We start from the raw sequence: 9,727 nt of genomic DNA, 5'->3' as shown, positions 1-9,727 counted from the left end.
TGTCCAAACCTCATGCCCACTCCCGCTCAAGCCTATCCACTCTCCACTGCCCTGGACACCCTGCAGTTGGTGGCGGTGGGAGGCTCATGGATACTGGGAGGGGAAAGGGAGTGGACCCCATGAAGAGGACCTGAGGGCCCCTCCCTGGACTGACACGGCCTCTGCTCCCTCCTCACCCACTCTGAGCTCCTGCCAAAGGAGCAGTGCAACTGGAGAGGGGTCTGCTGAGCCTGGCCAGGGTTTGGGACCCAAGGAAGGTATGCTCCCTCCTCACTGTCCTGCCCTGGGGGATGAGGGAGACAAGCCTGGGAGAGCTGTGGGGAAGGTGCTCACAGGGTGCTCTCAGGAAGGAAGGCGGCTTGGCCCTGCTCACCACGACCTCCTGAACCCCCAGAACACGACACCCCTGGGCTGGGATGGCCTGCGGCGCCGTTGCACCCCTGCCTCCTGCCCACTCCTTTTGAAGCTTTTCCTTTTTTTGGGACGGAGTTTCACTCTTGTTACCCAGGCTGGAGTGCAATGGCGCGATCTCGGCTCACCGCAACCTCCGCCTCCTGGGTTCAGGCAATTCTCCTGCCTCAGCCTCCTGAGTAGCTGGGATTACAGGCACACGCCACCATGCCCAGCTAATTTTTTGTATTTTTAGTAGAGACAGGGTTTCACCGTGTTGACCAGGATGGTCTCGATCTCTTGACCTCATGATCCACCCGCCTCGGCCTCCCAAAGTGCTGGGATTACAGGCTTGAGCCACCACGCCCGGTCCATTTTTTATCCTTAAATTATTGCTTCCTCTTCCTCCCTTTTCTTCCTCCCTTCTCTTCCCCCTCACCTTCTGCCTGCTCCTCCCCACCTGCCTGAGAACCTGAGGCTCAGAGGGAAGGCAACTGTTCAGCTCCCTCATCTCAGGTAAGGGGGACAGCAATTGTGGTCGGTGGGGGAAAGAGAATCTAGGACGTCAGAAATCCGGAGAGAACCAGGCACCCGGAGCCGGGGGACAGCGAGATGACAGCCGGTCACCTCTCTCACCCCAAGATGACAGCTGGTCACCTCTCACCCCGGGCACCTCTCACCTCTCTCACCCTGGTCACCTCCCTCACCCTGAGATGACTGCTGGTCACCTCTCTCACCCCAGTCCCCTCTCTCACCCTGTCTCAGGTCTAAACCCGAAAGGAACAAAAAGCCCACACTCCTCCCCAAGGTCTCCAGAGAGATGGACAAGTCCGTAGATACCATCCATTCGGCAATACTAATACCGTGGTGTCCTCAAGTATTCATGGCTATTCATTATGGCCTTTAACAATTCATCATTAGCACTTCTACTACACTTAGGACAGTGTAGAAAGGGAATCCGTCTTAGAGAGGATAAGAATGATGGCATATAAATGAAGGCTTATTCATATGCAAATTACCCAAAGTTAGGTGATGCCCATTCATCTCTCTCTCTCTCTCTCTCTCTCTGAGAGGCCGAATCTCGCTCTGTCGCCCAGGCTGGAGTGCGGTAGGGCAGTCTCAGCTCACTGCAACCTCCGCCTCCTGGGTTCGGTGATTCTCGTGCCTCAGCCTCCTGATTAACTGAGATTACAGCCATGTACTACCATGCCCAGCTAATTTTTTTACTTTTAGTAGAGATAGGGTTTCACCATGTTAGCCAGGCTGGTCTCGAACTCCTGGCCTCAAGGGGTCCACCCGTCTCAGCTTCCCAAAGTGCTGGGATTATGGGCATGAGCCACAGCCCCCAACTCCATCTCTTGATGAATGTGTTGTTTGGTGATGCCTGCCATGCTGCCCAGGAAGCCCTCTGCACTGGGACCTCTGGAACTCGAGGACCCTGGCTGTCCAGGCCACATCCTCATGTGCCCTCATGGGGGACCCAGGGACATCCTGAGCCTGGCATCCAAGGCTCTACCTGGTCGCTACCCACCTGCCTGGGCTCACTGTCCTCTCCCCTGCCCACATCTGTCACACCAACCAAACGGGGTGACCACAGTCCCCACAAATGCATCACATTTCCCCACTTCCAGGCCTTTCTTGATGTCTCTTCTCTCTGCTTGCTCAAAGACCTACTGTCCGGGCCGTGCTCAAATGTCTCATTCTCCTCCCATTCCCCTGCCCAACCCGCCTGCGCTCAGTCCCTCTGAGTTTCCAAAGCTCTCTGGGCCCACAGCGCTACCCTCGGCGCTTCATCCTGGGATTGTGGGTGTGGTCGTGTTTCCACCCCATTATTCTCTCCAGGCTGGAGGCCAGGTGTTGGGATGCAGGGCTGGGCAGAGTCTGTGCTTAGGTACTGCAGAGACTAAAGACAGAGACACCAAGCTAGAGAGGCCACCCTTTAGGTGAGAGCATGGTGCTGTGCATGCCTTGTGTACAGGAGTGAGCAAGTGTGAGAGGACAAGCAAGTGAAAACCAGGCCCTCGAGGGAGCAGACAGCAACGGAGGGCGCAGGGCAGGGCTTTCTGCAGCGACAAACATGTCCTGGAGCGGCGCTACCCAGTACGGTAGCCACCGACCACGCGCAACTGTTGAGCATGTGAGATGCAGTTAGTGTGACCGGGGGATGCAATTTCCAGGGCTGCAGCGGGGGCAGCCTTGCGTGGCAGTACCCATGGGCAGCGGCAGCTCCGAGCCCACATCACGTGGTGTGGGGCCGGTGTGCGGTTTCAGTGTGTACAGGACAGGAGGGGAGGGGGACAAAGGGGCCATTGTGCCACATTCCCAACTCAAACCCTCCTTTCCGCTGACATCACAGCCACCCTAAATACAGCTGCTCACACCCGTTCCCCGAGACCCTCACTGTCCCCTGCATGGTGGCACAGAGCCTGCCTCTCTGTCGCTCTCCCCTTTGTGTTCTCTGTGAGGACCATGCATGCTCCTGTGGCTGATTTTTCAGTCAAACTCAGATGGAAAATTCTGGAAAGGGAGGAGGCTTCATTTGGATGTTTAATTTCTGCTGCAATCTCAGTATCCTGGGTTCCTTTAGGGACCTGAGTCCATCTCCGGGCAGGATTTTCTATCACTGGAATGTGGTGGATCTTCCCTCCTTTTTTTTTTCCAGCACCTTGACTTTCAGCTTCCCAGACTTTCTCCAACTACAGAGCTGGGTGGGTGGAGGAGGGGAGGGGTTGAGAGAGAGCTTCCCCACTGGGCTGGATCGAGGAGACTATGGGTGGAGCAGTCGTGAGCATGGGCCGCGTGGGCCGCATGGGAGAGAATGTGAGGCTGTTGTCAACTCAGCGTCCACACAAGGAGGCCTTCAATGGCGTCTGAGGGAGCAAGGTGAGTGCCACCAAGGGGTCCCCGGGTGCGTCTCCTGGGGGTGCCCTGTGGATGAGTGTCTCACTCTCTGCGCCCACCTACCTGTGCACAAATAAATGCATCTGTGTTCACAGGGACCCTATACACATGTAAGTGTGTGTGTTGGGGTGGGTGGGTGTCCATGCGATGAGAGCAGCTTCCCCACACATATGGCAGTGAAAGCTCCCCTGTGCAAACTGTGCAAACGCGTGGACGGTGACATTTGGGACATACATGTACATGGGCATGACAGAGGGCATAGGAGGGTCTGTCTGTGTGATACAGATGAATGGGTGGGGAGCAGAGAGGAGTGTGGGAAAAATTAGGAGAGGCTGGGTGTCGGAGGGGACCACTCTCCCGAAGCCCCCCAGCCAGCGGGAGTCCTGGTGCTGGGAAGGCTTGTGTCTCTCTCTGTCCCTTCCCCTGTGTGTGCTCCAGAGAGCATCAAGTCAGACCCAGGGCATGTCCACAGACCAGGAGGCAAGACCCTGGGAGCCAGAGAAGCCTTGTCCAGGAAGGTGGCAGGCCCTCCCCATGCAGAGATTTCAACCCTTTGCAGAGGACATGCAAGGCAAGGCTGGGAGGGGGTGAGCTTGGCACACGCTAGTGCTGGAAAAAGTGGGATTTTTTCTGCAAAAGACAATGGGAGAAACTGGGAAGGGGGTGCTGAATGAGAAGGGATGGAGAGCCATGATGGGGACTAAAGCACATTTTAGAGAGGGAGCCACATTCATGTTCAAGTTCTGGAGGACCTCACTGCTGTAGGGTACTCTGCCTGCACCCCAGGGCTTCACTGATGAGTGCACAGAGGCCTGGGAGAGCAGGTGTTCTGTAGAAAGCAAGGAAAAAGGCTGAGTTCTGGGTGTGAATTGATCTGGGATGGAGATACAGGAAGAGCCATGAAACCAGCGCAGCCCAATAAAGATACAACCCAAGGCACGGGTATAATCTTTCATGTCTAGCAGCCATTTAGACGAGCGGATCACTTGAGCTCAGGAGTTCAAGAGCAGCCTGACCAACATGTTAAAACCCCATCTCTACTAAAAATACAAAAATTAGCTGGGAATGGTGGCACATGCCTGTGATCCTATCTACTGGGGAGGCTGAGGCAGAATCTCTTGAACCCGGGAGGCAGAAGTTGCTGTGAGCCAAGATCGTGCCATTGCACTGCAGCCTGGGTGACAAGAGCAAAACTCTATCTCAAAACAGATAAAAAAGATAAAAAGGTTAGTGCTGTAGTGCATGTCCTAGCTACTTCGGAGGCTGAGGCAGGAGGATCCCTTGAGGCCAGGTGTTTGAGACCAGCCTGGGCAACATAATGAGACCCTATCTCTACAAAAAAAATTTTTTTTAATTAGCTAGATGTGGTGGTGAGTGCCTGTAATCCTAGCTACTTGAGTGGCTGAGGCAGAAAGACCACTTGTGTTTGAGGTCACAGTGAGCTATGATCACGCCACTGCACTCCAGCCTGGACAGCACAGTGAGACCTCATCTCAAAAGAATAAATAAATAACTACAGGTAGAACTAATTTTAGCAATTTTTGTTTGTTTTGTGTGTGTGTGTGTGTGTGTGTGTGTGTGTGTGTGTGTGTGTGTTTGAGATGGAGTCTCACTCTGTCGCCAGGCTGGAGTGCCGTGGAGTGATCTCGGCTCACTGCAACCTCCGACTCCCGGGTTCAAGTGATTCTGCTTCCTCTGCCTCCCGAGTAGCTGGGACTACAGGCATGCACCACCATGCCCAGCTAATTTTTGTATTTTTAGTAGAGATGAGGTTTCATCATGTTGGCCAGGATGATCTCAATCTCTTGACCTCGTGATCTGCCCACCTGTGCCCCCCAAAGTGCTGGTTTACAGGTATAAGCCACCGCACCCGGCCTACCAATGCTTTTTATTTAACTGAATGTATCCCCAAATCTGATCATTTCACCACTACACTGATGGTACAGCTCAGTTTGGACCAGCCACGTTTTAAGTGCCGAGTAGCTGTGTGGCCTGAGGCTGCTGTACTAGATGGCACAGCTCTAGGCAGCAGATTTGTCCCAAAGATCACAGGAATTTAGGCTTCCACCCGTAATTCACAGGAAGGGATTGAACTTTTCACAAGGCGCAGGTGGAAATGGAGTTCATTCAGCCTGGATCTTAGGGGCCAGGGAGACCCCAGGGACCCCCCAGGGACCTCTGGCCTCGGGGATCATGTGAGTGGTATGAATACTTGTATGCAATAATGTTTTCAACCTTGGGAGTTGCTAGACTGTCCTGTTCCCACAAATTCCCACAACATCCCCAAGGCCGTTATGATGATTGTCTTATGAGTAAACACTCTCATCTGGCTCAGCCAGCTGTGGTGTGGCAGAATCATGATTCCAGTCCTGCTCCCAGGCAGCAGGCAGCAGTGGGGTGTGGGGGACTGAGGCTGGCCCTAGGTGGTGCCTTGAGTCCCCAGGTCTGGCAGATAGAGAGGTGGTGAGGACATGTCTGAGCGTCAGGCCACGTATGTGTGCTGTGTTTCGAAGGAAGGTGGAGGCCACCCACTGGGCCACAGGGGCGATGCCATCGTGGGACTGGAGGAGACAGGGGTGGAGTAGAGTGTGCAGCCGGCCAAGTCTCCCGGTGGCGGTGGGAGTGGCTGCCCTTCTTTGACCTGGGCTGTGGGGGTGGGGTGTGACTGCTGGGTGGAATCTTGTGTGTCAGGGAGGGGCTGCTGCCCAGTGGGGAGGCACTGAGTGTCTGTGCCCTCCCGGCGTGCCACCGGGGCCTCTGGACATGTGTGCCCAGGCAGAGCTCGGCGTCCTCTGCAGGCACGCCATCCTCCCCGCTACTCGTCTGGGCCACTTCCTCTCAGGCCGGCAGCCAGGCTCCCGTGTGCTCCTTGGAGCTGAGCAGGGAGGAAGGCGCTGCCAAGACCCCAAGGCAAAGCCAGGAAGTGAGGAGCTGGCCTTGCACCCTCCCAGCCCCGGCCAGCACAGGAAGTGCACAGGAGGCCCAAGAGCTCCTGGCTGCAGGAGGCAAGCCCAGAGAGGAGGGGTAGGCAGCCTCCTCCTCAAGGGAGCAGGGATGAAGGAGGAGCCGCCCCAGACAGCAGGCTGGCTGCTGGAGCCTCCGGTCTGCTCAACTCCTGGTTTCCTCCAGGAGAAAGAAACAGCCAATGAGAAGCCAGAGGCACCCACTAGTCAAAGAACCCGTTTGGCTATGGGTGGGCACCTAAAGAGCCAGTCATTCAACAGGTGATCATTAGTATTTTTTTTTTTCCTGAGACGGAGTCTCTTCTGTTGCCCAGGCTGGATGGAGTGCAATGGCGCAATCTCAGCTCACTGCAACATCTGCCTTCTGGGTTCAAGCAGTTCTCCTGCCTCAGCCTCCTGAGTAGCTAGGATTACAGGCATGTGCCACCATGCCCAGCTAATTTTTGTATTTTTAGTAGAGATGGGGTTTCACCATGTTGGCCAGGCTGGTCTTGAACTCCTGACCTCATGATTCGCCCACCTCGGCTTCCCGAAGTGCTGGGATTACAGGCATGAGCTATTGTACCTGGTCCACAACAGGGTACAATACACTGCTCCTTGGCCTGCCTCAGCAGATGCTCATGAAACCAATGTTTGATGAGTTGATTGACTAACTGAGGAGTACTGATGTAGGGCTGAGGGCCCCACAGGGTCGTGGGGTGAGCCTTACGCTGTGTTGAGGTGCAGGATCCGAGAAATAAAGAAACAGGACACAGAAGTACAAGGAAAACGCAGCTGGGCTCAGGGGGCCATGCCACCTATAAGTGGAGTCAGGCAAGGCCCTAAATGTCCAGACGCATGAGTATTTATTGTGTATAGGTTAGGGGGCAGAGCAGTGAGTGAAGTCATCTTTAAGGATAGTGATAGGGTCGTGAGCAATAAAACATGGGGTCCACCCCCATTAGATTACCTAGGCCAGGAGGTGGACAGTGCGCAGCAAGGGGCCCGTTCCCATGAAGGCAAGGGCTGTGTGCAGTAAGAGGTACACCCCTATTAGGTCACCGAGGCTTGAAGGTGGGCTGTGTGCAGTGAAGAGGGTGCAGTGTGCAATACTTCTATCTATTGGCAAACTACCTCTAAGAAGATTTATAGGAGGTTGCTTTAAGTCACATAGCAGTGACAGAGCTGTTAAGGTTACCGCCACCTTCTGGCGGCTTCCAGCGGGTTCTATGGGAAGATGCTTTTCAAGCAGCACAGTAGCAAGAGCTGATAAAGTTCACAGTCACCAAGGTGGATTGCCGGTCTGAGGGCAGCCTTCCACAAGAACTGGAGCAAGGTCCTACAACTCCTTTATCAGGAGGAGTGGCTCTTGCCCCAAGTCTGCCATACAGCGGGTATATTTACGATACTGAACGCTGCCACCTGGGCCATGGAGTCTTGTCCTGGTATAACTCTTTTTCCCTTAAATCATGCTCTGCACTGTGTCTGCTCTAGACATTCCTCCGATTATAAGCTGCTTATCCCTTAATTCATGCTCTGTACTGTGTCCACTCTAGGCATTCCTCCGATTATGAACTAAGATATAATTACAGGTATATATGCAGGGAAATATTCTTCAGGCCCTCATACTATCAACTATTATATGATTATATATAGAGGATTATATAAAGGGATTCTTCAAACCCTATTTCTATAAACTTATATGTTATTATATAAAGGATTATATAACAGGAAATAGCTGAGTAGTAACACTATAAAGTGAGATATTCCTCAAGCCCTAGCTGTGCCAGGGTTCTGCTTAGCTCTCATTCCTCGGTGCCTGTATGGGGGGTTACCCACATACTGGGAAGCCCCGGAGATCATGGAAGAAGCTTTAGCAATGGCCTTGCTCACCGCCCGACGAGGGAGCAGCCTCCTTAAGAGCCCTGAGTACAGGCACCGTGGCTCATGGCAGTCATCCCAGCTACTCCGGAGGCTGAGGCAAGAGGATCGCTTGAGACCAGGAGTTCAGGACCAGCCTGGGCAACACAGTGAGACCTTGGCTCTAAAGGAAAGAAAGAACGCTGAGCAAACCCAGACATGTGGCACCCCTTCATGCCTCCCTCCACAACATCCTTCCCGAGTACCCACTGTGTGCAGGTGCCACACCTGCTGCAGGCTGAAAGAATCGTTTGTTCTAGTGCAGAAAAGGACTCGGAATACGTGAGCCCAAACAGTACAGATCCTCTCAGAGAGCAGAAAGTCCTCGCAGGGCGGAAGGGGGGCCACAGGGGACCGGGAAGACCTGTCTCAGGGGTGCCCTTTGGGCAGAGACAGAACCTGCGGTCAGGGGCTGGTTGTGTGGATGTGGGAGCCAGGGGCTTTCAGCAGAGGACAAGGAGGGTTGTCTTGGAGGTGCCGCTAGCAGAGGCCTTGCCAGCTCTCCCTCTAGTAGGCGGGCCTCTCTCAGGCCGAGCCACCGGCCTGTCCTCATGTGGGACTATTTGAGCCTGGATGTGGCCAGATGGCTGTGATCAGGGCAGAACTGGCCCAATTTGGTTGTAATCACCTGGGAAAAACAAGCTCAGGCCTCCTCACTGCCAGCTGAGCTCTTCCAAGCTCGTGTGGGGTCAAGCTGCACTGGAGCCACCCAGCCCAACAAGGGTCACAGGCTGTGTGGTGTCCTCTGCACCCCTGCCCATCTCCGGAGCAGCTCAGCAAGGCAAGGGGTCCTTGAGCCTAGGGCATTCAGGGACCCTCCAACCTCCCTCTCTCCACCTCTCTTTTTTTTTGACACGGAGTTTTTTTTGACAGGCTGGAGTTCAGTGGTGTGGTCTCAGCTCACTGCAACCTCTTCCTCCTGGGGTCAAGCGATTCTCCTGCTTCAGCCTCCCAAGTAGCTAGGATTACATGTGCACACCATCATGTCTGGCTAATTTTTCTATTTTTAGTAGAGACAGGGTTTCACCATGTTGGCCAGGCTGGTCTTGAACTCTTGACTTCAAGTGATCTGCCCACCTCAGCCTATGAAAGTTCTGGGATTACAGGCGTGAGCCACCGCGCCCGACCCCTCTCTGCATATCTAGATTGGCTTCTCCTCAAATACAACAGACAGAGGAACTCTCCCTCCAGGGGATCTTGAGGTGCCAAGGAAATCTGCAGATAAGGGCCTGGATTTCCTGTTCTAGAACCTCCCAACCCTACAGAAGGCAGAGTGGAGGCAGACTTGCCAGGGTCAAATCCAAGCTTTGCCACTTGCTTGCTCTGTAACCTTCGGTAAGTCACTGACTCTCCCTTGGTCTCTGTTTCCTTGTCCATGAAATGGGGATTAATGATCCAGGCATCCCTCACTACCAGGTTCATGGGAGGGCTGCAGATAGTAGATCCTTTCCTCTTTCTTCCTGAGAATTCGAGAAAACAACAAAATGCCCAGGGTGCAAAGGGCAGAGGCTGGCATGTGCTGCCCGCCTGCAGGGCCTCCCAGAAAGCACAAAGGGAAACAGAGGCAGTGAGGT

The sequence above is a fragment of the Cebus imitator genome, unplaced genomic scaffold, assembly GCF_001604975.1.
Source record: "Cebus imitator isolate Cc_AM_T3 unplaced genomic scaffold, Cebus_imitator-1.0 Scaffold123, whole genome shotgun sequence".
NCBI lineage: Eukaryota > Metazoa > Chordata > Mammalia > Primates > Cebidae > Cebus > Cebus imitator.
This window is presented reverse-complemented; position numbering follows the sequence as displayed.